We start from the raw sequence: 24,447 nt of genomic DNA on the forward strand, positions 1-24,447 counted from the left end.
CTCCTGGTTGCTCTGTTTGCCCACAGGAGATTGAGCACCTCTCTTCTGCTGCTGGGCCACGTCTGGCCTTTCAGTGACTTCCTGCCTCTAGTTCCCAGGGATTACCACCTCAGTGACTGGCAAGAGCTAGTCAGCTATGGTTCGATTTGCCATCTCTTTTCATGTGGGTTTAACCACAATGTGGTTCAGCCTTGTCTCCAGGTAGGCATCAGGCAGAACGTTTTTATTTATTTATTTATTTTTATTTTTTGCTGAGTTAAATCTTAGGCTTATTGCATGGTGGATATGTTATAGTAATGGCCTCTGGTTGTTTATGCTTTTCTACATCTATGGGCTTCCATAGTTTCCTCCTACACCTACTCTCAGTTTGGCCTATGGAACAATACCAGAAGCTTGAAGTGTACATATGCCTGAGGGCTTGTCTTCCTTTGCTACTTCTGGAACACGGAGACCACCATATGAGGATGCCTAAGCTCCTCTACTGGAGGGTGGGGGACCATGTGGAGTGTGGGCAAGCACTCCAAGCTGAGGCTTTCTTCAAACAACCAGCCTGTCAATCATTACACACACACATGAGTGAGGTCATCCCGGACCATCCAGCTCTGCCCAAGCCATAGTAGACTGTTATCCAGAGAGTCTGCCCAGACTAGGAGGACTTCACAAAGCAAACACAATGGTTGCTGTTATAAACCAATAGGTTTTGGGAACTTGATACAAAGTAAAAGCTAGCTGATGTGATAGGGAGGAAATGCCTCACGTCTTCACCAGGAAATTCACGGTGGGGATCTCGATCTCCGTGACCTCATCTGTGGCCACCACGTGCAAATCTCCATCTTAATGACATTCTTTAATCTGCAGAGTGCTTTTTGGGAAAGAGGCTGTATATAGTCTAGATGTAAAATACTTAGGGTATGCTGGGATGACCAGATGGCTGGGATCATGTAACTACTGCTTCTAGTCTTTGGAAAATGTCAGAGGAGAGTCAGAAGAGGAGCGAGCAGAAACCCAGAGAGTGTTGAGGGGAGGATGTCGTGTGCGCACGCGCGTGTGTACATATGCGTGTCCAGCACAGGAGCCAGAGTGCATGGGTATTTCCCCACTGGGGATGCTTCTTCATGAATGTGACTCCCCGGAGCCCTAATGTAGTGGAAACCATGAGACTCCAGAGACTCACAGATCTTTGTTCAATCCCGGCTCATTGCCTATTTTCCATGCGCTTTCTTGACACACGGTTAACTTTGCTTCTCTGAGTCGTGGGATTCTGACTTTTAAATAAGATTGGAGACAAGAATATGAAAAGTGGGAGGAGCAGACATGGAGACAGGCAGAGCCGCAGCACGGCGCGGGGAGGACTGTGTGGGCCTCACTTCTGCAGCAGCCACACAGACCGTGTGCCTCTCTAAACACAAAAATTCACCCTTTCTCCTCAACTTAGGGTTCTGCTCCATGCTGGGGTTCCTCTCCCAAAACCTGGCCACTTCCCGGTCACCAGCCCCATCCCTCAAGGGAGGCAGACAACACTGGTGGCCCTGCTCCATGCAGGTCTCTCCTGGGGCGACTCAGCTGTCCTGTCTCACCTTGTCCTGGGTTTTCCAGCCCAGAACATCTGTTTCAGCGTGTTGGGCCCCACCCCCCAAAATCAAGAATCACCAGCTCACTGTCTCTCTCCAGATCTTCAGTCCCAGTTTGGCGATGAAGGACATGATTTTCCTTATTTACTTTTTCCCCCCCAAGACAAAATAACTATGATAGAATGCAAACTTCCCATGGAGTTGAAGGAGGCTGTGTTGATGGCGGGAGCTGGGACCCCAAGGGGGAGGGTGTGCACATGCCTATGTGCCTGTGTGCTTGTCTACTGTGGTTACCAGAGGACAGGCCCTGCGGCTGGGACTATTTCTCTACGGGGAAATACCCACAGGGAAGCACACATAGTTCCCAGAGCTCCTTCCCCTTTCCCACGCCAGGAGGACACTCACAACAGCCGCGCAATCCTTGGTTTCCCTGCCTGCCATCTTCCTGCAGTCTCTGCTGGGGAGCTCTGTGCCCACCCCGGGGGTGGACTGCAGCTTCTCCAGGTCCCCATCACACGCAGGCAGGCCATACCAGTCACAGCCAGGACTCTAGGTCCAGCCAGGCCTGACGTCTGCCCACTCACAGCCCAGAAAAAAGAAGTTGTGGGACAATTCAGGGCTGCACCTGCAGCAGGAGGTACTGAGCTGTTACAACTCCCTCGTCTCCTCATCCCCAAACAGCTCTGAGCCCCATCCCCTTCCATGGAAAGGATACTCTTGGTTCAACAGGCACTATGTCCCAGTTCCCATAAAGACCTCTGTGGGAATGACTGTTTTGTGTCCGGCTGAATATGTAACAGTGGCTCATGGTCAACGCCTTTGGACGCAGCTTTAGTCCCCCGTACTAAACCCACATGGTAAAAATATCTGAAACTCAGAAATGGAATAATTACTTTGAATTCCTAATTAGACAGCAAACAAAAAAACAGAAAACTCAGCTAACTCAATCCCACCTCCCTACAAATCTGAGTAGCAAAAGAAATCTGAGTAGCAAAAGAAAAGATTTTAGAATATAATTCCAGAAACAGTAAGAGTTAATAAGCAGTTCCCATCATGTTACAGTAAATACCACTTCTGCGTTAAAAAGAAAAAGAACTGTGTCAAAGGCACTTTTATAAGCTACTACTCCATCACCAGAGGTTTCCACAGGCCAAGTTCTGGCCTTCCCCCCACCCCCAGTTTTTTTTAACCTTTTAAGATCTGGAAATGCCACATCAGGCAACAGACCCTGATCTCAGGGTCCCCTTCAAAGGGGCAGAACTGAGGGTTTCAGACATGACCACAACTGCTTGAAAGAAAATATGCACTCAATTATCTTTCATTTGTACAGTAAAATACCATTACTGGGAATAGAAAGATGGTATTTAATAAAGAAAATGCACTGGATGTCTTCTATGCTTTGATTTTGGGGGGGGATAATCATTTGGGCCTAAATAAATATAACATTATAATAATGTTATTATAATGCAATTGTGATCTAAATATGAACCAAGCGAAGGTAAAAGCATCATCTTATTAGTCCTCTCTCTTCAAGGTCATCTCAGAGTGGAGTTTAATTGCAAAATCAAAGATGCTTGGCTAAGAATAAACCAACCTTGAAGTTGGATGAAGATGGATGGATTTCAGAGCTTCCTGGAAATCCCAGGCAGTGGGATGGGCACCTGGGACGGAGGGGATGTAGTGGCACCCCCTTCTCCACAGAAAATCTTAACTGGGCTTCTCCAGAAATCTTCACCATGGCTGATTTTAGGACTGTCAGCAAAAGAGTCTCTACAAAAGAGTTCAATGTAATTAAACTCCCTATTTTTCTGTAGCTCTATTTTACTTGGCCACTGGCCTGGAAGAAATCATCACTCCACGTGCTGAACACCTCCTTACTAGTTTTTCACAAAATTTATCCAGTAGAGTAGTTTGTAAAAGTGTGTTTGCAAATGCAAAGTGTGATTAAAAAAAAAAAAAAGACAAATCCTTTAACAAGGCCTCTGACCTTGAGCTGGGCTTCACAGAGATGCCTACATCTCTAAGATAAGAGAAGTTACCCATTGGGCTCCATGGTAACAGCTGGCAGGGGAAGGAAAGAAAGGGGAGAAGAAGTTCTCCCCTTCTCAAGTGCTGTCCTTGAAGGGTTAACTTGCCCAGACAGTGAAAGAAAAAGCTGCTTTTATGTGAACTTTTGAGCCCCTCCCCTTACATGCTGGGTATACTGTTCTGAAACTTCCTGAACTTGGGGTTCAGGGGATTAATTGATTACAGTGAAAGCTGTGCCCTCTGAACCTGGCTGCAGCCAAATAAAACTGTTTTCTGCTGTCTTTGGTGCCCTGCCTTGTCTGTCCCCTACAACAGTGACATGAACTCACAGCATTCACATTCCAGGGTCTCCAGCCAATGTGCAGGCTTGGTTCTAAAAGTAAAAGCCAATTCATTCATTCATTCATTCACTCGATTCAAGATCACATGGTGTCAGAAACCATCGCAAGTGACCCAGGACACACAACAGGGGACATTTTTTTTTTTTTTTGGCCATCTTGCAGGTCATAGCTGAAATCCAGTAAAGTATTGTGGAAGAGTGATACAAGATCTAGGACGTGCTTTAAAGTATTCCAAGGGCAGGGGGTGTTGCAGGGAGACAAAAAGATTGAGGGGCATGGACACAGGATGTGGGCAGCTGCTGAAGCTGCCTGAGGGATCCGGTGTTCACCACGTGCTCCTCTCTGCTTCCATGGGTCTGGAGTTAAAAAGCTATTTATTTTATTCCTTTTTTTTTTTTTTGGTACAGTTTTAAAAGGTTAAACAACTAAAAGAAAAATAAAAGGGAAGTTCACAGTCTGGTCAGTGAAGAAATGGGCAAGATGATCATTAGGCACTTGAGAGCAGAGGCCAAGGGGGAAGCAGGAGGGGGCAGCAGAGCCTGCACCTAGGTCAGGATGCAGCGGGAGGTTTCCTGAAGAGGCAAGGCCACAACTGTCCAGCAACACATGCAGGGCAGTGCTGGGCCTGGGGACAGCCAGCTGCCCAGAGGCCCCACAGGGCTGGCCTGGGAGCCTCTGTCTTATGTGGGTGAGCTCCTGCAAGGCCAGGGCTCGCCTGTGGCCCAGCACCCACCCGTGTGTGGGCTGCAAGGGCCTCACTCCCTCTACCCAGGCCATTTGACCCACCGACCCCAAGGAGTCCTGCCATCCGTGGGACCAGACAACATTCTCACCGATTCGCTTTGCCTCCCAGGAGTCCCCTCTAGGCACAAAGCTGACTCATCTATAGGCAAGAGGAGGGGTCTCAGCAGTCATGCCACCGAGCAGTGCCAGATGGAGGGACTGACCCTCATGTCCTAGGGCCAGGGTTCTTCTGTCTCTTCCCAGGACTGGCGTCCTCCAGAAAGCCTGGAGAGGAGCAGCCCCGAGCCTCCTGCCGCTCCCAGTAACAGCATCTTAAAGGAGGCCCAGGAGCCTCGAGCACACCCCCTTCAACACTGCACTTGGCACCACAACTGACCTTCCGGGTGCCTCCCCCACCTGGGCACTCTGAGAGGTGATACAACCCAAGTCACTGTCCCATGTAAAACAAAGTGGCGATGGCCACCTCTAGGGTAGGAAGGAACCAGTGTGGGAGGGCGCTTCCGCTCAATGCTGCAGACTGATCCCCAAGCAGCCACCGGACACAGGAGCACTGGGCCCCGGTGCTCTGGGCCCTGCTTTCAGGCCCTGCTGGGACCCAGCCACACCCCACAAATCCCTCCTCACTTCCCAGTCCTTCCCACTCAGCTTTGAGGGCGAGCCCAGAGATTGGGGGGCATGGTGGAACCCTGCTCTGCCCCCTCATGGGCCACGGTGGCCCTCTATGACATGGGCACCATCACAGGGCCATTCAGAGGCTGTGTGAGGGCAAGCAGGGTTAATACGTGTAAGGCACACGGCAGGGAACCCAGCTGATAACGGGTTCTTCGTTAAGTGTCAGCAGTGACTTCTCTAGGGGTCAAGTGCCTCCTCTCCCCCAGCTCCAGCAACAGAACGCCCCCTGGAAATGCCAGAGAGGGTCAGAGCTGGAAGAATTTTAAACATCACCTGGCTCAAGTCCTTGACCTGAAGAGGGACCAGGACAGGTGGGCGCTGGCTCAAGGCCCCAGACTGTGCAGGGAACATGGGCCTCAAGGCTCACACCACCACATCCTTTCCTCAGACACACTCTGTGGCAGATGCCACTGTCCCCATTGTCTAGTCTCCTTCCTCTCATGGGAAAAATCCTTTGGGCTTTAACGAGAGGCCTGGTCACCCAGCTAGACATGATGTTTCCTAGATTCTTTGGCAACTAATTGTGGGCAAATGATCAAGTTCTGGCCAATGAGCTGTGATCGGAACTCCTTGGTGATGCCAGATGGAGAGGCGGCTGTCTGCCCCCGCCCACCCTGACCTTTCTCCTCCCCACTTTGCACGGTCTGAACACTGAGATGGGGGTGAGCCAGCTCTACACAACAGGGACGAGAGATGGCACCCTAGTGCACCAGGGAGAAGAACCCTGCAGGCCCAACGCCACCTTTCTCCTCCACTGCCCACCAGCTGCAACTGTTCTACGAGAAAAAAAAGCCATTTCACAAGTTGTCAAAGCGGTCGCTGTCTCATTTCTCTGAAGCAGCCCAACCCACATCGTACCTAGAGCTCGCCATCAGCACCACAGCACACAGGTCCCCTTCACAGCTCTGTCCGTACCTGTGATGAAAAAAAGTGACACATATGATGAGCTGCACGAGGCAGAGGACTCGTCATTGCCCAGGCTGAATGTCCCTTTCAGATCTGATAAAAAGGTGACGTGATCATGGACACCTTTGTTCTCTTTGAACTTCACTTTTTGTTTTAATTTAAATAATTCACACACCCATGAAGACTCTTGGCTCAGACCACAGAGCACCCCAGCTAACCCAGAGAGGCCCGTCGACATTCTCCAGGCACAGAGCAGCCCCAGGCTTGGTACCTGAGCAACTCTAGGGCATCATCAGGAAGCCGAGACCCTTCTCCCTCTGTGCTCTTGGCAACCCTCTGTGCTTGTCCAGCCCCCAGGCTGGCTTCTCTTAGGGTCACAAGATGGTGGCCATGCTCCCAGGCAACGCAGCCATACCTGGAGGCAGAAGGGGTAGTCCCGTGCATTTCCTCTCTCCTAGAAGCCCCTCCACCAGATTTCCCTGGCAGAAGAGGGTCACATGCCCAGGCCCAAACCTAGCACTGGGAAAGGACCACAGCAATGGGTGAAACCAAGATTCACCTCCTGATGAAGGTCTGAATGGAATCGGGCTCTGTTAGGATCAAGGGAGGAAAGGGATTTCTGTGACAACCCGCAATCGGGGAAGATGTGACAATGTGCACAATTACTCAAAAAAAAAAAAAAAAAATCATTCTGAAGCTCACTGATCTGATGAAGGCCCTGGCACTAGCAATCTAGCAACCAACACATACACAGTCATAATTATATGTCTGAAAAGCAGCGGAGCCGCCGGCTCATGTGTGGTCAGCCGCCCAGTCCAGAGCGGCCCCGGGCAACCTGCACGCGTTCTCCCGACCAGACCGTTCATCCCACGTCCTACATGTTTTAAACTATGCACCCTGAATTATTTAGCTACGGCTCCTTGCCAGAAAGAATTCGAGGCCAATAACCTGCAGATTTAGCAATTTTAAGTTCATGGAATATTAAAGGTTTTTTCTCCCCCCTTTTATTTGTGAACTATTCCAACCATGCTCTCCCTGGTGGCTTCTTTTTTTTCTTTTTTTTCCAGAAGAAACTGGTGGTTTCTCGGGGCCAGAAGAGACCGAACACGGCTTCCACACGCCAGCTTTTTCACGCCCGCGTTCCCTGGGGTGATTTTTTTCTGACATTTTGGAAGAAGTCTGCGTGGGTCCCGCCTCACCGCCTTTCCTAAGTTGTAGAAGCGTTCTTAGTTTAGAATGTCAAGAGCAACTCCGAGTGCCTCAGCGAAGAGGGGGACACACAGTTGGCATGACTTGCTCCCCACAAAGCCACTTCAAAAATATAACTGTTTTTTTTTAAAAGATTTTATTTTGCAAGCAAAACTGTGTCAATTAAAAGTTTCTTCAAATGTCAAGGAAAGCACAAAGGGATTAAATAGGCAGGCTGTAAAATTGGAAACGCAAAGTGGGATGTAATAAAGGTTTGGGTGATAAAAGTCACATTTTTTTCAAAGCCAAAAAAAAAAAAAAAAAATTAACAATTCCTGAGAATCACAGATGTACAGTGCCAATCAGGGACACTCGAGTGCATGGGTTGGCAAGGCCACTTACGTTTTCTGATGCCTGAGGGTCTATGTTAACAGCACCTCAGAGATGGGGGTTTTGCTCTGGGTGGACACAGGGGTGGCGGAGCCATGGACAGGAGAGCTCTGTTGGCCACTGCAAGGTGTTTGTCTGATGAAGTCTTTTCCAGGTGAGGAGCTCACTTGTAGAGCTCTGGCAAACCCCTGTGCTCACTGCACATGGCTCATTCGTGACAGGGAGCCAGCACCAGCGTCTCCCTGGGTCCTTATCATTGCCAGTGCCCATGAGCAGGAACTCTGTGCCCTTAAAATGTTCTGGAATGCTGCTGCCTCACAGGCAGTGTGGTCAGCACAGAATGAGCCCTCCCATGCCCCTGGAGGTGATCAGTAGGCAGCTAGCTGCTGGGGAGACCAGGAGGGGCTGAGGCAGGGACCTCTAGGGGCTCTCCCCATGCTGACACCTGAGGAGACCCTGACCCTCTCCACACTATCTGTGGCTCCTCTGCACTTAACCAAGCGAGAAGGAGAGCCTGAACAGAGCTAAGCGCTGGGCCCTGGAGTCACAGCCATTTAGTTTGCAATCTGAACTGTTACCTGGTCCCTGCCAGTGAAGCAGTTACACTGTTCTGAGTTCCAGCTTAGGTTAAAGTGGCAATGAAACGCAAGCTTCAAGGTCAATGACACTTAATGAGAAAGAAGCTGTCGACACAAGTAATGTCCAGAATGCAAAGCAATGGGCAGCTGTTGATCCTTGTTAAGTCACCGGCTTCCACAAACCCGAGATAAACGAGCAAGTACTTGTTCTCATAAATTGAGTTTCTAAGTGTTCACAGTGAACCCCACAAAGAGCTCTCCTGCTGAGTCAGTCACGGGCGGGGCACTACTATGTGCAGTGCAGGAAGCCACAGCAGGAGGTCTGCTTGGACTGCATTGGGTGACTGACTGAACTGTGCAGGTCACAGGGGGTGTCTCTGCCCACTAACTCTGTGATCTCTGTGATATGATACTCGACCACAGACTGCCACAACGCTGATCCTGGCATAAGTGACTCAATCCGGTGGAGAGCTCAGCTTCCTCCCTTAGAGCCGGGAATATTCTTTTGTAGGACAAATCATTCTAACATATGGATTTTAAAACATAACACAAACTCTTCTTCTTCCCCAAAGAAATGTCTTCCCCACTCTTCCCTGGCCCTCTAGCAGCTGCCCCCAATGCTTTCCTCACGATGACAACCGACCACTCACTGCCCACGGCCTCCAAGGGCCCCTGCTGGTCCAGCCTCACTCCCACTCCCGACAGCTCTCGGATTCACAGGAGAGCTTTGCTCCTTGGAGACTTGGAGCCCGTGTCCACGCGTGTCCACCCAGTCAGGGCAGACAGTCTGCTGGGCCGGTGCTTGAGGAGTCAGCCCACAGGGGCGTCAACCCCCACGAGAAAGAACCCAGGATGGAGAATCTATGACCCTCTGGAACTGCCTAGAAGAGGGATGGAGGTGAGAGCCCCTCCCTTAAGGGACATGCTGCAGCCACCTCACAGGCCACTTGGTGTTCTGAAGCCACCACACTGGAGAGCCACATGGGAGGCCACCCAGAGACAGGGATGCCCACGTGGCCCCAGCTGTACCATCTCCCAGCTGTGTGTCTCCCCAGCCCAGCCATCATCATGTGAGTGACCAAACCAGAGCAGCTATGGCTTGAGTATATGGGTGAGACACCTGCAGGGCACCAGCGGCTGGGCCTAGTCCACCTCCAGACGACGAGGATGGTAGTGAAATGACACCAGGGTGATCTGCTATGTTGAGGCTCTCTGCCACTCTCTTCGGGGACTTCATCAGTCTTGCCCTCTACACCTGCGTCTCCAGCACCCAGAGCAGGGGCTCAATCACGACTTGTGGAGGGAAGAGATGAACACTTCTGCCATCCTGCCTTCCTTGGCCAGCATGCGCCTCTCCTCTGTCCTTCCAATCCTACCTTACCGCTCCCTGGGTCATCCTTCAGTCCCTGCGCAGAGGTTACTTCCTCAGGAAAGCTGCCCTGGCTCTTCCCTGATGAGAGCCAAATCCTGTCTCACCCTCTCTAGTCACCCTGTATCTCCTTCATGACACTTCTAGGGACTGTCATTACATAATGGAGTGACCACCCAGGAATACCTGACCCGCTGGCTGCTTCCTGCAATGGATCTGGATGCATGTGACAGCAGGGCTGGCGCCTGTCTGTTCAGGAGCAAGTCCCCGCTGCTGCACAAAGCTCCGCCCAGAGCGGCCGACTGCCTGTGGGAGCATTTTTGAAAACTGGCAGTTGCCGATCTCACTATTAGAAGGTGCTAATTCTTAGGGACTCTCTTTAATACTGAGCTGGACCTGACCTGTACCCGCAAGCCCATGCTCCACCGTGCTCTCCAAACCCTCTCGCCCTGGTCCTCTGCACCACGCAAGCCCCAGGGGGCCCAAGAAGCTGAGTGTCTTTTCCAGCTTCACACAGTCATTCTGCGGAAAAGTGAGAAGTTTGGAGTGGGCTCTGGGACACGGAGCCAGCTCAACACGACTTCCACAATCCCACGCAGCCTCCGGATGCTCCCACCAATATTAAATGCTCTGAAACAATCGGAATCCCTCCATCCAAAGAAGAGCTAGGAGAGCCAGGCATGATCCACAGGGGCACCTAGGGAGCAGGCCGCGCTTCCCAACAGTCCACAGAGGGGGTCTACGTACAGCAAGAGCTCTTGGAGATGTCTGTGGGGACCCCCCTCTCTCCATTCAGGTGAGGGATGAACCCCAAGCAAACTTCCACTTCAGATGTTAACTGGGTTCCTGTTCACTGTACCAATTCTCTGCGCAGGGTGTTCCTTCGCTTTCCTTTCTTTCCCATTACTTATCATTCCCAGGACCTCTGGAGACAAGGAACATCAGCTAAGGTTAGGAGCACCCCAGGTGATCTGCTGGAGCTCAGCAGGATGGTGATGCTGAACGACCAAGCTTCTAAAAACGATGCAATAGCCAGGGAAAACGCATCTGACCTGTCGCCAGAGGACAAAGGTGAGAGAACCAGGCACATGGCTGAGTTTTTCTTCAATGCATTTATGTATGTGTGTGCCAGAAAACTAGAGGCAGGGGATTGCAAATTTAAAACTGAGATGGCATTTCTCTCTCTCTCTCTCTCTCTCTCTCTCTCTTTTTTTTTCCCGGTACTACAGATTGAACCAGGGGTTCTTAACCCCTGAGACGCATCCCCAGCCCTTGTTATATTTTATTTATTTTTTTACTTTATTTTTTAAAATATATATTTTTTTGTTGTAGGTGAACACAATACCTTTATTTTACTTTTATATGGTGCTGATGATTGAACCCAGTGTCTCACACGTGATAGGCGAACGCTCTACCACTGAGCTACAACCACAGCCCCTTATATTTTATTTTGAGACAGGGTCTTGCTAAATTACCTAGGGCCTTGCTAAGTTGTTGAGGCTGGCTTTGAACTCAGGATCCTCCAGCCTCAGCCTCCTGAGCCACTGGGATTATAGGTATGTGCCACCATGCCCCCTGCAAGAGATGGCATTTCTCATTTATCACCCTTTGGATTGGCAAAAAATTAAAAAGCTCACTCATCTCTAGTGAAAGTTAGTCACTAGGGGAAGATTTCTCTCACTCACTCTCCACGACAGATGGTTAACTGGAATGGCCTCTAAATCCAGGAAAGTCAACTCTATTAAAACAATAAACAAACACACCTGGTGCCCCAGGAGCTCGTATTCTGGGATCTGCCCTACAAAAAAAATGCTCCCTTGTGTGCACAAAGCATTAGGAGTCACTGTAAAACCTGCAAACAACTGAAATGCTCGCCCTTTGGAGAACTGTCGGAAAAGTGCAGCGTGTTGATGCAACAGAACATGATTCGGCCTTAAAAAGAAAGAGGTGGGCTTATGACCTTCCATGAAATACAGCCCCAATAAAAACAACAGAGAGTAAAACAGCAACGTAATAACAGATACAGAGCCAGCTCACTTAGGTAAAACCTACATTGTCTTTTTTTTTTTTTGGTACTGGGAACTGAACCCCAGAGTGCTTAACCACTGAGCCACATCCCTAGACCTTTTTTGTAGTTTATTTAGAGATGGTCTCACTGAGTTGCTTAGGGCCTAGCTTTTGTTGAGGCTGGCTTTGGACTTGCAATCTTCCTGCCTCCGCCTCCCGAGCTGCTGGGATTACAGGTGTGCACCACCACGCCCAAGCCCTACATTGTCTATCTTAACATGTGTAAGAAAACAGGTAAACTTACAGAAAAAGATCTAGCAGAATTAAAAGATGGCCAGATTAATAGTGGCCATCTCTGTGAAGAGTAAAGGACTTACTATTTTTAATGCTCTGCTTGTATAGTAAGTTGTACACGACAAACAACATTGTATTACAACGTCAAAAAGGCAAGCTATAACACTTTGCACAGTTTGATCTCAATTATTTTATAAAGGACATATGTCACAAAATTTGGCTGAGCAATTTGAGGTAGAGGAGGGAGTGGGACTTCATATTTGTGTATTCTGTAGAATTTTGGAGCTGGTGTTCTTTTGAAAAAAAATGAATTTACATAACTGCTACTTTAAGAAGGAACAATTGGGGGAGGAAAAAGAAAAAAGGAAAAACCACTGGAAAGAGAAAATTCGCACTAAGTATCATGAGTGGTTATGGCTGTGATTTCAGGTAATCTTGATTTTCTCCAAAATAAATTGCAAGACGGAAGCTGGCGGACCACACTTTAAAAAGGTGGTGGAGACTAGAAGACTTATTTTCTCACTTACATGTTTCTGCATGTTCTAGATTTTCTTAAACAGGTAGTGTGTTTTAAATTGGGGAAGACAATGCTGTCAACTTCATGATCATTGTTAGTTTGTGATACTGGGGGTTGAACCCAGTGGCACTCTACCACATAGCTACATCTCCATTCCTTTTATTTCTTATTTTGAGACAGGGTCTTGCCCAGGCTGGCCTTGAAGTTGGCAATTCTCTTGTCCCAGCAGTCTCTTGCAGCTGAGATCACAGGCGAGAGCCGCCATGCCTGACTTAAATAATAATTTTTCACAAGGTAGTTAAGCAAGATCTTACAAGGAGGGCACATGACAAGCTGTAAAGAGACCGGTCATTTGGAAAAAGTACCCCCTTTCAAAACTCAAAGCCTGATGTGTCATTCAGATAACTGCAGAACAGCTGGGGTTCGCAGGGAGGGGATGGTACAGAAGCCCCGTCCACCTGAGGACCCAGGGCTCCAGGGACACCAGAAGAAAATGCACTACACAGACTACCGGCTCCGGGGCCTGCGGGGAGGGCCTAGGGGCACTTGGGACTGGGAAGACCAGGAAGGGCTGCTGGGAAGAGCAGAAACTGGGAGACCAACAGGGTGACGGCTGTCGGGCCCACCTGACACGCACAGGCGACAAACACAGGTGTTCCAAGGAGGGTCAACGCATACAGTGGCCCAGAGGTAGGGCCCAAAGCCCCCCTGTGCTATTGGTGACAGTCCCCATGCACTGAAGCATCAGAGAGCAGGGTAGAGGGTGGCTGGGAGCACCAACCGTCTCTGAGCACATGCCCGACAGGACAAAGGTGGTTCTGTGGAAATGTCACCCTCCAGCTACTGAGAGATCTGCTCCCATGTGTTCTTCCCACCCTTGGGATGGCATCCTTCAACCTCCTGGGCCCTGACATTCAGGGGTCACACTTGTTACACTAGTCGTTATACACCTGACAGGCCTGGGAAGACTATGCAGGGCCCTCCTACACTGCTATCCTCCAAGCAACCCATATTCCGGGGCTGGGTGGCTGGGGTCCCTGAGTCGCAGTTTATGGGACCTCCCTGGGACCGAGGTCCAAACCTTTTACTCTACCACTTTCCAGCTTGGGCAAGTTCTTTCCTCTCTCTGAGCTGAAGCTGCTTTTTCTGTACAGGTTGGTTTTACTTATTCAATCAACAAATATTTACTGAGCACCTACAAGAAGCTGGGATTAGTAGCCCAAATTGGCCCAATGGGGGTTATATTCTGGTGGACATCACCTACCTCATGGAGCTGGCAGTAGGGGGTGGGGATTTAACAGAGGTACCTGGAAAACACTCGGGATGGCAATGATGCTCCTCTTCCTCCGCGTTATTCACATTCCCACAGCACTTGGACCAAGAAGACCCTTCATGAACACCACTGGACGGGCCAGGCTCTGTCTATGGATTCAGATTAACCGACCTTGAAGCAAAGAGCTGTTCACTGAGCCCTTGGCTTAGACAAGCAGAAGCTCCCCATCCCCATACTAGGTCAAGTTCACTATAATAAATAGGACTGGGAGGAAGAATGAATGCAGGAAGCCACCCTGGGGGCCACTCATCACCACAGGGGCAGCTGACAGCTTTGCTAAACCCTGGCTCAGCCCTCAGGTCCCTGGGGAAGAGGAGGGCAACACCACTCCCTGGCACTGCTGGGACCTGTGAATGCCTTAGGAGGTGCTGACCACAGTGCTGGCCAAGTCACCCACTGGGTACAGGACATAGGTACCTGAGGGACTGCAGGCCAGCACCTCATGGGCCCCAGGGAGATGACTGGCCTCTCCACGCAAGCCAATCTGTGGCCAGGTGAGCCCTACATGGCAGGTTTCAGGGTTAAGTGTCCATTTCAATGTGCTCACGGTGGGGGGTCGACTCTGGGGCAAGGATGGGCAACAGCACCATCAGGACACATTCTGGGCGAGTGGCAAGAAGTACTGGCATGAGTCCAAGTGAGAAAAACACCGTAAGCCAACTTAGAACCTCGTCCCCGGGGCTCCAGGAAAGAGCTCCATCAAAACCCTCCCTGGCAAGCCCCTTGATGTGTGGTGACAGTTCCAGCTCTCCTCTCCAACTTCACGCTGGTGCTCTGGTGCCAGACTCTATTTTTACAGCTTGAGTAATGCCTGGGCAAAGGACCAGACAGGAATTCGAGACACAGGGACGGGGCATGAGAGGTGATGGCACAAGCCACAGAGCCCACATCCTCCTCAGCTTCCCCCAGCAAACCCTTCAGAGCGGGGTCCACGATCCGCCCTCAAGCTCTGGCCCTGTTCCTCCACAGCCTCGCCCCCTGCAGCCTAGGCCTGAGTTCCGCTGGGGCTGGGTCCTCACCTGCCTTGTCCACTGCTGCCCGCCCAGGCCCTGGAGCACAGCGTCACTGGATGAGTGGCCACATCAGCCACTCAGCTGTGTGCTCCTTTTCGTGATTCAGGGTTTGTGCCTCGTTTACTCTCCTGGCCCCCAAGCTTTCCTGACCTGGTTAATTCCAGCTCATCCTTAAACTCAGGCCAACTTGGAACCAAGCCTGGGCGATGTCCTCCAAAGTCGGGTAACCTCAGTCCCCCAGAGCCTACCCATGCCACAAAACTCATCAACACTACAGAGGCTCAGGGGACTGTCCCCACCTGCCTGCCCCAGGGCTGGACGGGACGGGAGGTGGCAGATGACACAGAGCAGAGTAAGCCTCAGGGTTCAGCAAGTGTGTGTAGGAAAAAGGGGTGGCAGGGAGGGGACCAGGTACCAGGGATGCTCTGGACGGAGGAGCACCTGTCACGGTAACCTACAACAACTGAAGAAGGAGAAGGCACCAAAACCCAAGAGATGACACATATTAGCGGGAAGTAGTGGGAGATATTTCTCAATGTATGAGAGTGGGCATCAGGGTCACACCCCTCCTCCCCTCCAGCTGTGATCTGGGTGGGCTGGAGAGGAACTTGGGAAGGTGGGGAGAGGGCGCTTGACAGGGGCTGAAGGCCACCTCCCCTGGGTTAACCTCCAACTACTGAGGCCACTCAACCGGGACCTGTTCTCACAAAGATGCTTGTACGTGAGCACGGCAGCCTAGGAGCCTCCACCCGCCCATGAGGAACAGCCACTCTGGAATTTGTATGAGCAAAGAGCAGATGCCCACAGGGTTGGGCCACGACACATATTTGTCTAGCCAGGGAGCCTTCCTTGGTGTACCTGCTGACTGTTTACATGGCCCTTTTAACTGGGAGAAACGTGATGGGGTTCTGGCCAGGAAACGCGGGGGACTATTGGGGAGGATCTGATTTCCTGACAAAAGGAGCCAATGTGTCTGGCATCGCCTCCTTTCTGAACCAGACATTTGCACCATGAAGGAAGGGCTGAGAGCATAACAGAAGAGTCAGTCTGTCCAGACACGAGCCGCTGAAAACCAACACCAGCAGCCTCCGGCCTCCAGACACCTGTCACAGGAGAAAAGCAAACAAACACCTACTGGTGTTAAGCTCGGAAGCAGGACTTTTGGTTACTTGCAGCCAAACACACTGTGCTAGTCAGCTTTGTGTTGCCGTGACCAAACACCTGGCGAGAACGACTTAGAGGAGGAAGAGCTTACTTTGGCTCATGGTTTCAAAGGTTCAGTAGGTGATAGGCCCACGCCATTGCTCTGGGCCTGAGGCAAGGCAGATAGATCATCATGGCAGAAGGTGGGTAGAGGAAAGCTGCTCACCTCATGGTGGCCAGGAAGCACAGAGACTGTGAGGCACCAGGAACAAAAATATCAATCCCCAAGGCACACCTCAGTGACCCACTTCCAGTAGCCACGCCCCACCTGCCCACCGTTACCACCCCGTGAGTCCGTTCAAATGATGAATCCATCAAATGGACTAATCTGCCGATTAGGGTATGGCTCTCATAATGCCATCATTCCACCTCTGAACATTCCTGCATTGAACCAGGAGCTTTGGGAAGACACCTTATGACACACATAATGTCATAATGACATAACGGACATGCCCTGCCACTACCCATCACTTACTTTATTCACCAGCCTTTACTGAGACTATTTAATGCTCAAAAGGAGAAGCTTCTGAGAAGTGCTGGGTGTGGCCACGGCCCTCCAGGGCACCCCAGTCAAGTTGGGGAGAGAGCTGCATGAGCCAGAGGGATGTGGCACTGGGCAGAGGGCCAGCACCAAGGTGAGGAGTTCCAACCCCCCTTTCTGGCATTTGCTGCCTATAAAAAGGCTGGGCGAGTTGGTGCACACCTGTAATCCCAGAGGCTCGGGAGGCTGAGGCAGGAGGATCACGAGTTCAAAGCCAGCCTTGGCAACAGCAAGGTGCTAAGCAACTCAGTGAGACCCTGTCTCTAAATAAAATACAAAATAGGGCTGGGGATGTGGCTCAGGGGTCAACTGCCCCTGAGTTCAATCCCTGGCATCCCTGCCCCCCCCAAAAAAAAAGCAAATAAAAAGAATGCACTATCCTCAGCCCAACCAACTGCAATTACTTACTCTAAGTTGAGTGTTAAACACCACCAATGAATGCAGCCACCTCTAGATAATCAGCAGTCACGAGAGCAAGATGCACAAAAGGAGAAAATCAAAAATCATATGCTGCTAACTTAGAAATGCTGGAGATCCTGTGAGCTGGCTTGCTTAGATCCTCCTGCCTGCTGACGTTAGTGATCTCCTAAAATATACTTAGTTTCTCGGAAAGACAGTAATTTTTCACCTTGAAGATGGAGCCCAAAGGGAAAAAAAAAAAATCAACGCTCTATGCCATGACCTTCAGCCATAAATGCCCAAGCGTTGATTTTTCAGGTCTGTTTCCTAATGGAGAGGCAGACAGACAGACTGGCAACGAAAATGGACAGGGCCTAGGAAATCAAGGGGCCGAATGGAACTACAGAAGCGAGGGCACCCGGGGAACTAGACAAAAGGAGCCCCCTTTAACTCAACTCCCCATGACAAACCAACCACTGGCATCATTTGCCGTTCTCTATTTCCAAGCATGGGGCGTGTATCAAAATGTAGAATACCATCTCATTCACTTTGAGTCCCAGTAGTTTAAAAATGAATAAAAAATAACCAGGCTGCCCACCAAGAGAACTGACCCTCAGTTTCCCTGGGAAACGGCAGAGGGTGTGCGAGCCATGCCCAGCGAGGCGCGGAAGCGCTCAAGCAGCCACCACAGGAGGGTTCTCTGGTCCACAGCCCTTGGCTGCAGGCCCTGTGCCAACTCTGCTGTGGCAGGTGCTGGCCAGGCAGGCTGCTCTGCCAACCTCCTGGAGGATGCATGGAGTCAGGGCAGAGAAGGTCTGCGGAGGAAGGGCCTCCCTTTCCAGGACCAGTCGGTGGACCCGCGCCAATCAACACAGCCTCTTGGGCCAAGGAGGTTCCAGCTACAGCAGACACAGAAGCCTGGTGGTCGGCTCCTCCCCAATCTACCCTTGGGAGCTGCTACAACCACCATTCCTTGCTCTAAAAGCTGGGTCTCTGGAGAGACGGTGGCTTATGGAACTGCAGAAGGGCCCCTGTAAAACAGCCGCCAGGGCAGCATTCTGTCAACGGGGATCAATAATAGCATTGTCACACCAGGTGAGGAAACACTGAGTCTATGGCCTCTTGTCATGCTTCCTGCTAACAATTTGTGGCCCAGAGTGACAGTTGAAACATTAACCACCAGCAGTGCCAGACACACACCAATCAAAATGAGTACCTGACTTAAACAGTTGGCAAGGTCATACGATACGGATATGTACCAGCTAAAGATCACGCCCCCACTCCCATCCCAATAATGGTCAGCACCTTCCAGGCCATACCGCAGCCTCGCAGGCCAGAGCACGAGGCCCAGAGCCAGGTGAGTGCTTGGAAATACTCCCGCACTGTCACGCCTACACCATCACAAATGCCTGCACTGTGGAATACTCTGCACTGTCATATACGTCCTTCCCTGGGAACACAAGAGATCCTGTGCTTTGTATTATCATATACTCATCATCTCAGTGTGTTCACCTAGGAGAATGTATTTGTAAGGAGCTAACAGTGTTTAAGCATGGACCATATGCTGGGTGCTGTTCTAAGTTCTGTCACACATGATCTCATTTCAGTTTCACAATACCAGAAAGCAGGGAGCAGGTATTACCATCACCCCAGTTTTACAAATAAGGAAACAGAGTCACAAGGTACAAGGGTACAAGCTAGAGATGGCAGGTCCAGGATTCAAGGCCAATTTAGCTTTGGAGTTCACACTCTTAACGGTTGCGCTGAAGACACAAAAACAAACCTAGGCCCTGTAGCCTCAAGAGAACCAGAATCCCAGGAACCCGAGAAACCCTTCCAGGGGGTTTCTGGTGGTACAGCACATGCATTGGTTTTGCTTGTGTGACTTGCAGAGTACCCTAAAGAAAACCAATACCTACTCTGACCCCTAAGCAGGAGACCATTTTCAAGTAATTATGTAACCACATCTGGTTATCAGGCAACTGTAGCAGCAATATCCAAGTTTACATCCTGATTCTCTGCTGAAGAAATTTCACTTCTAGGGAGAAGGATTTAACCCACTCTGAGGTCCCATTTCCCTATTTCTAGGTAGATCCAGACTTGCCAGAATCCAATGAGATCGCGGATCCCATCTCATCAATGAACTCATACAGTTGCCTCTATGGTCAGATAGTATATAAACACAATGTATGACAACTGATATATTTCAATAAAGCCAAATTTCTATACTTACTAATCTATACTTTAAAAATTTCTATATTTGTCTATACTTTTTTAAAAAGTCCTAATTAATATATTTGTATTCTATTCATGATATTCAAAAAATGATAGTTTATTTCTGTAAGATCTTTCCATTCTTATTTCTGAGCTTCCAAGCATTTCTGTTATAATTTGATAACCTTTCTCTGTTCCCCTGGATCCAAATGCCTCTTTCATTTTAAAAGCATAAAGAGTTAACAAGACTCGTTGGACCTAATGGTACTTCTGGATCCAGGAGTAAATGTTTTATTCTAATTCCTGTATTTGCTGATGACATATTTAGCAAGCAATAGCCTCATTTTATTTGGTAGTTAAAATGCTCAAAACGAGACTGTTGTACCTCTGATGGCTGGTGCTGGATGCAAGAATGGTGCAGGCTGAGGAAAGCAAGCTTATGTGGTTTTGTTGGTTGGAAAGACACAAGTCTCCAAGTAACTGAGGGGTAGGACAAATCGTGTTCAAACTACTTGTATATTTGGTAGAAATGATGGCTGTGCCCACAAAGAGAAGTGGAGGAGGGGAGGGGAGAGGAGGTCAAAACCAGATGAAGTAATTTTTACCTCACTCCGTTTTCTGAAGCTCTGATTTCTATGCTGTTGACTATAGCTCTCCCTAAAGAAGTTGGTAGCACATAGAGACAGAGAGGGTGGCAACCAGATGACAAAGGGATGCCTGGCAAACAGGAATATGAAGGTCCACGTGGGAGGTAACCGTGAATATAAAGAGAAGTTTTGAGTTCCCAAAGTCTTCATTACTAGATAGAACTCTCTTCCGGCCAAGTGCCCAGCCCAGGTGGTTTTGCTGGTGGGAAACCCATGTGCGGATGGGTGGGCATGAGGATGGACAGAGGCAGGTGTGGACGGACAACCCAGCCAAGAGGAAGTGATGAAGAGTGCCTCCCCGCTGCAGCAGGAGCTCCTCCAGAAGGCTGGTCCACATTCTTTTCTCAGGCCCGTTAATCATTAACGTCCTCCACCATCCTGAGGTTCCTCCCCCCTTCACTAGGGATTGATCTTTTTACCAAAGCCAAGGACTTCCCCAACCAAAATCCAAGAAAGGGCAGAGCAGCCTGCAGGCTCTAGGGGTGCGGTGCAGAGTGGGGAGCATGTGGTCCAGTGAGGTGACCACGGCTCTCCTGCCTTCTTGACTAGAGCAGACCCTGCAGTTCCTTCTGGGCTCCCAGATGCCTCCTCATGCAGCCCTGCAGTGGCTGCAGGGTGAGCGGCTGCACTGATCCCTATGCTACCAGTGAGGCTGTCTCACAGCTCCAAGATGGGTCCTTAGCAAGCTGCTTCTATCAAAAGCCGACCCCCCTCCCCAATCCTACTAGAAGGCTGTGTCTTCTTTACCCACCAAGTGCAGGTGCACAGAGCCTCTGAGCTGCTTCTTTTGACACTGCCCTGGGCTTTCTCCTCAGCATCTCAAGTGCAAGGTGGCTCCCCAGGTCAGACCCCAGGCCACCCAAGCACCACACCCCTCACAGACACTTAAAACTGCCCAGCACCCTCCTACCCGGTCAAGCCCAACTCTCTGCTGGCTTTGAACAGGGGCTCAGCACTTTGGGCCATTTAGTCTATCTCAGTGACTGCTCCTAATGGTGATCCTGACACCAGAATGTGGGCACACTTCCGTACCCACCAAATAAGATCCTTGTCCCAGAAAGATCCTGGGGCTGAATCTCCCCTTCTGGATTTTCAGGACCTCAAACATTCTCTCATCCTTTCTCCTGCCCTTGAGATAGTAGTCTCTCTCTCTCTCCTCTCTCTCTCTTCCCCTCCCTTTCTCTCTCACTCATGAACTGCAGGCATCAATTAAACCTCTTCTAGAAAACAGATTTGTGCCAGCTGCAGGAATTCTGGGTAAAAGCCAGACCTAAAGACAGAGGCAGTCTGGGTAAGAAAGATAAGCTCATGACAGCCTGGGGCAGTGCAGGTTCCCACATCCAAATGGCACTCTGAATTCTAGTCCCTCCCAGATTCCTGAACAAAGGGGGTCTGGCCCGCCCTGGCCCAAGCTCTGACTGTACTCTCTCACTGCTGACCTTTCACACAGACAGAGAGATGGACTTTGCTCCATCTGCCCGTGAAGCACAGCCACTCCGGACAGACCAAAGCAGTCCCCAGGCACCAGCCTCTGCCCACCCCTATTATGCTGCAAGCTATACTGACAGAAGTGTGCAAGGAGGGGCACTCCTAGCCCTCCAGAGGAAGCAACTTTGGGGTAGGGAGCACCCACTGGAGTGAGTGGGTGAGTTATACTCATATACCCCAGCCTAAAGTGGACAGTGGGGCTCTGTAAGTGACCCGTTCTCCTGAGAGTGTCCTCCCAGTGGGCAGGAATGGGGGATGCCCAAGAGAGCTAAGGCTGCAGCTCAGGTCCTTTAGGGTACACTGCGGTGGACTCACCTCTCAGCAAGAGGCCTCAGTAGCTCCTCAGGGTGCCCATGGCCCTCCCGACTGCTCTTCTGGAACTGATTTCCTTCCTGGAAATTTTGGAGGCCCACTGAGGTTATAGACAGCTGTCAAAGACTGATATGGAGATTGAGCTCCTTGTCCACCCCCCACAAAACACAAATGAGTTTGTCTCTAGTGAGGCTGTGTGTGCCATGTCTGTATTTAAATCTGTTGAATTGAAGGATAACATTTTGAAAACAGCTCAGCACAATGGAAAAACACTGATAGTGGACTCAAGACACATTCAATTCATTTCTTAACAAACATTGAGTAAAATACCAGGCAGGGGGTGCCAGGCAGGGCCCCGGGGCCACAAAGGTGGGTCTATCTCATCCCTGAAGGTGCTCCTAGCCAGTAGGGCTCCTGACAGCAGCTCATCACAGTAAAGGACAAGAGGATGCCTACAGGAATTTGTGGACACTCAGAGGGAACCTACTGAACCCCAGTGAGCCCTTGGTTGATTTTCTCTTCAGTGGTAAAGGAATATTGAGTTAATTACTATTCAAGCAGATCAATAGGGGAAAAAAAAAGTTACAGATAGGGTAGTTACACGTTGCTCAGAGTGCTGGTGTTCTGAAAGCCAGGTGGCTGCCCTGTCCTGGCACCCAAATGTGGCCTCCCAACGCCTCTGTGAGGGAGGGCTGGCCAGGAGCCAATACCTAAAAGAGAAGTACCCCTGACATGTCTCTTCTCTGAAAATGGGCAATTAATTTAATCCAAGACTTAATGAAAGCCTTGAAAAGGGATGGGGCGGATGCACACACTGGCTTCCAGGCTGTCACCATGCATCTCCACCTCTCTCCAGGGACGACAAGGCTTTCCAAGCCATCTGTTTTAAACCCTCTTCCCACAGATGTGGGACTGGGCACCAACACCTTTGAGGAGGACGAGCTGCTGCCAAGCCCCACTGCAGTCACGTCTCCTTTGAAAGCGTGGGCTGGGCTCAGCACTGTCTTCTCTACACTCAGGGTCCACCCTCCTGCCTTCTGCAAACAGCAACAAATGCCCGCAAGTTGCTTAACTCTCACAAACCGCCCGCTCCTGGGCCATCCATCCCACATTTCCCCACTCACACCCCGGATCTATTCCACGCCCCTCATGATTTTACTTGTTGCATGTTTCGAAAGCATCCTTGCCTTACCACGAACAGTGGCCACCCAGGCGGGGACAGCCTCGTTCCCCACAGTGCCCTTTGCAACCCTATAGCTGAAGCGGAAAAATATGGCTCCACGTTCTCCTGCATCGCTAATCCTTTCCCATCCACAGGTATAACTTGAAAGCCAGCTACAGCCGCAAAGAAAAGCAACCTGCTCGGAGCAAATCTAATTCTTTTTTTTTTTTTTTTTTTTTGCATGTGACAAAACCAGTTTCTTTAAAAAATCGCGATGTATTCAAGTTCTCCGGCAAAAGCAATGTGGGGTCTAAACACACAGCCCCAACCTGAGCATGCAGGGAGGTTAACCTGCGCGCGCGGAGCGGTCCCTCGGCGGGGCCGTGACACCCGGAGCTGCCGCGCGGGCGGCAGGTAGCTGCCCGGAGGTGCCAGTCCCACACCCCAGAAAGGCCGACGAGAAGTTGCGGTCGCCTTCTTACCTGGACCCGAGCGGGTTCGGGACTGACGGGGAAAGGGAATCCCGGGAGCTCGAATTCCGGCTGAAACGGGCGGCAGGAGTGCGGGGGCCGAGCAGGAGCGGGCTGGGGGACGGGGACGGGGAGGAGGCAGGCTCGGCAGGAGAGGCGCGGAGCAGGGGTGGGAGAAGCCGAAGGCTCCTGGTAGGCGAAGGCGGAGGAGAGGGCTCGGGCGGGAGCGGGGGATTTGCAGGCAGGTTAGACGGCGCCGGGGCTTGGAGAAGGGGCGCCGGGCCGGAGGGGGGGGGGGCGGGCGCTGGGACAAGGGGCGCGCGGGAGAGTGGCTTGGGGAGGAGGCGCGAGTCTGCGGCTGGGACTTGGGGAGGGCGCAGGGACAGGGGAGGGAGCTTGGTCGCTGGGCTCAGACCCGATGCTCGCCAGTGTCCCCACCTCTGTCCTACCCGCGCGTTGCCCCTCAGTCTCCCAACCCTGGACCGTGGACGCCCGCCCGCCCACCTCGCGCCTCCGCGCCGCTCAGCGCCAACAGCAACTGCTCGGCCTGGGCGCGCGCCGCACTCACCGCCCATGGTCCCGGCCCGGCCCGGGCTCCGCCGCCGCGCGCCCGGCTCGCCGCCGGCTGCCAGCTCCTCGAAGCGGGAGGGGAGGCTAGGGCGGCGCGCATCGGCCTCCGGGCAGCTCGGGCTGCCGCAGCGCCCCCTGCCGACCCCGCCGCGCCCCAGCCCGGCCCGCCGTGCGCCGGGCACCCTCGAGCTCCGCCCCGCAGGCAGCGGTGCAGTGCAGGCAGGCAGAATCGTCGGGCGCAGAGGGATTTGGGAAAGGACGCTGCCTGGGAAAGGCTAAGCAGTCTCCAGGGGCCGGCCGGTCGTCAGAGCTCCAATGCGAAAGCACTCGCAGTACCAGCGCGCAGAGACCGCGGCCACCGACTCGCTGGGTCCTGTGCGTCTCGCAACGCTCGACTTGACATCAGGGAGTGCTCTGACGCGCGCCAAGGCCAGGAGACCGACCTGGCCCAGCCCTGGGCCCTGATGTGGGTGCTTTTGAGCTATGTCTG

General features: G+C 51.4%; 1 protein-coding gene across 5 annotated transcripts in view; it reads right to left on the bottom strand.

The window, feature by feature from the left end:
- Pxylp1 (2-phosphoxylose phosphatase 1) overlaps positions 1-24,046 on the bottom strand; it is a 54,550-nt gene extending 30,504 nt beyond the window's left edge. The window contains exons 1-3 of one of the 5 annotated variants that reach the window (XM_046431712.2): positions 23,956-24,005; positions 23,400-23,576; positions 6,215-6,271 (exon numbers count right to left, since the gene is read on the bottom strand). The gene's annotated coding sequence lies outside the window, so the exon portion shown is untranslated. Of the gene's footprint in view, positions 1-6,214; positions 6,272-21,758; positions 22,009-23,399; positions 23,643-23,955 lie in introns of those variants that run through there. The other 4 variants (XM_046431715.2, XM_046431710.2, XM_046431711.2 and 1 more) reach the window with 4 other exon arrangements.
- Positions 24,047-24,447: the final 401 nt, after the last annotated feature.

This window comes from Marmota monax, unplaced genomic scaffold (assembly GCF_021218885.2).
Source record: "Marmota monax isolate L192 unplaced genomic scaffold, Marmota_monax_Labrador192_F-V1.1 WCK01_AAM20220418_F8-fsc00022, whole genome shotgun sequence".
In the NCBI taxonomy this organism is placed as follows: Eukaryota; Metazoa; Chordata; class Mammalia; order Rodentia; family Sciuridae; genus Marmota; species Marmota monax.